The sequence below is a fragment of the Rhineura floridana genome, chromosome 2, assembly GCF_030035675.1.
Source record: "Rhineura floridana isolate rRhiFlo1 chromosome 2, rRhiFlo1.hap2, whole genome shotgun sequence".
Classification (NCBI taxonomy): Eukaryota; Metazoa; Chordata; class Lepidosauria; order Squamata; family Rhineuridae; genus Rhineura; species Rhineura floridana.
Genome location: NC_084481.1, coordinates 238600143 through 238601970, shown reverse-complemented (window position 1 = coordinate 238601970; position 1828 = coordinate 238600143). Strand labels below are relative to the sequence as shown.

At 41.2% G+C, this 1828-nt stretch overlaps 1 pseudogene; it reads right to left on the bottom strand.

Moving 5' to 3' along the window:
* Nucleotides 1-1481: 1481 nt before the first annotated feature.
* Nucleotides 1482-1600, bottom strand: LOC133378531 (5S ribosomal RNA; annotated as a pseudogene).
* Nucleotides 1601-1828: the final 228 nt, after the last annotated feature.

Here is a 1828-nt window from a genome sequence, read left to right as displayed (position 1 = left end):
GAAATATAGAAAGAAGATGGAATGTGGCAGATATCCATGGGGGGGGGGAAGGGATAGTACAAAAAGATCAGAACATCAAAAGAGCCCTGTGGCTGGGTGAGGCCAAAGGGGGCCCATCTAGTCCAGCATCCTACACTTTCAGTGGCCAACCAGATGACATTTCTTGGAAGCAGGTTCGGAACACAAGAGCACACTTCTTAAAAAAGAAAAAAATTGAAGCCCTCCCCCCAAAAACCCCAGCCTCTTAAATGTATCCATCTGATTTAATCTCACATAGCAATGGGGCAGAGCTGGCCCTCTGAAGCCCGTCGCAAGGGCTAGGCAGGTTCTTCCAGGAGCAGACAACTCTTCCCAGCAACCTGGTCCTAAGCAATTTAGGGCTTGAAATATTAAAACCTGCACTGTAAACTGAGACTAGAAGTGAGCAGGCAGCCAGTGGAGATGAAATAAAACTGGAGCGAGTGCTCCAATCTTTAAACTCGAGACATCCAATTGGTGGCTGCCTTTTGGACCAGCTGACCACTCCGGGCTGTTCCTACATGCAGGACCTTGCAGAAATTAGTAACCCATCCTGGAAGTGACTAAGCGTGGGCAACTGATGCCTGGCTCATCTTTTCCAGGAATAGGCTCAGCTTGTTCTGAGTATTAAAGGAAATCAGATTCATTTTGGTCCCAGAAGCCTTCATATTCATGCTGTATTCTCATTACATAAGAACATACAAAGAGGCTGCTGAATCAGGCCCATCTAGTCCAGCATCCATGGGAAGCCCACAAGCAGGACCTGGATGCAATAAGCACTTCCCCTTCCTGTGTTTTCCAGCAATTGCCCAGAGTATAGGTTCTGCATCAGGACAATCAGATGCTGTGGCACCCCCATTTACTTTAATATTTTGAAGTAAATTAGTTTTTTTTAGATCCTTTTCTCAAGTCTTTTTCTTTAAAGAGTTTGCCAGTGTAAAACCTGTCAACCCATAATAGTGTTCAAACGAGAGATCTTATATCAGCAGCAGCAGCAGCAGCAGCAGTAGCAATATTTATTTATTTATTGGATATACATTCCACCCTTCCTCCCAGCAGGAGCCCAGGGCAGCAAACAAAAGCACTAAAAACACTCTAAAACATCATAAAAACTTTAAAATATATTACAACAAAATATCCTTAAAAACATATTAAAACAAAACATCTTTAAAAACTTCTTTTTTTAAAAAAAAAAAGCTTTAAAAACATATTAGTAATAGTAGTAATTAAATTTATATCCTGCCCTTCCTCCTAGAAGATGCCCAGGGTGGAAAACAAAAACATCAAAAATATGTTTACAACGTATTAAAAACAAATATATCTAAAAACAAATCTTTAAAACGTTGTTACATGCCTTCAGGTCGATTACGACTTATGGTGACCCTATGAATCTTTTTTGGATATATTCATAGGGTTTTCATGGTAAGAGATATTCAGAGATGGTTTACCATTGCCTCCCTCTAAGCCTACGGCACCCAGTATTCCCAGGCGGTCTCCCATCCAAGTACTAACCAGGCCTGACCCTACTTAGCTTCTGAGATCAGACGAGACTGGGCTTGTTCAGAGTAGTATGGCTGTAGGCGTTTAAAACATATATTAATAAAATTTAAAAGTAATTCCAACACAAATGCAGACTAGGATAAGGTCGCTACTTAAAAGGCTTGTTGAAAGAGGAAGGTCTTCAGTAGGTGGCAAAAAGATAACAGAGATGGCCCCTGGCTAATATCCAAGGGAAGGGAATTCCACAGGGTAGGTGCTGTTCAGTATTATAAAAATACACACACAGAAATAGGAACTAATTTGGTTGGTC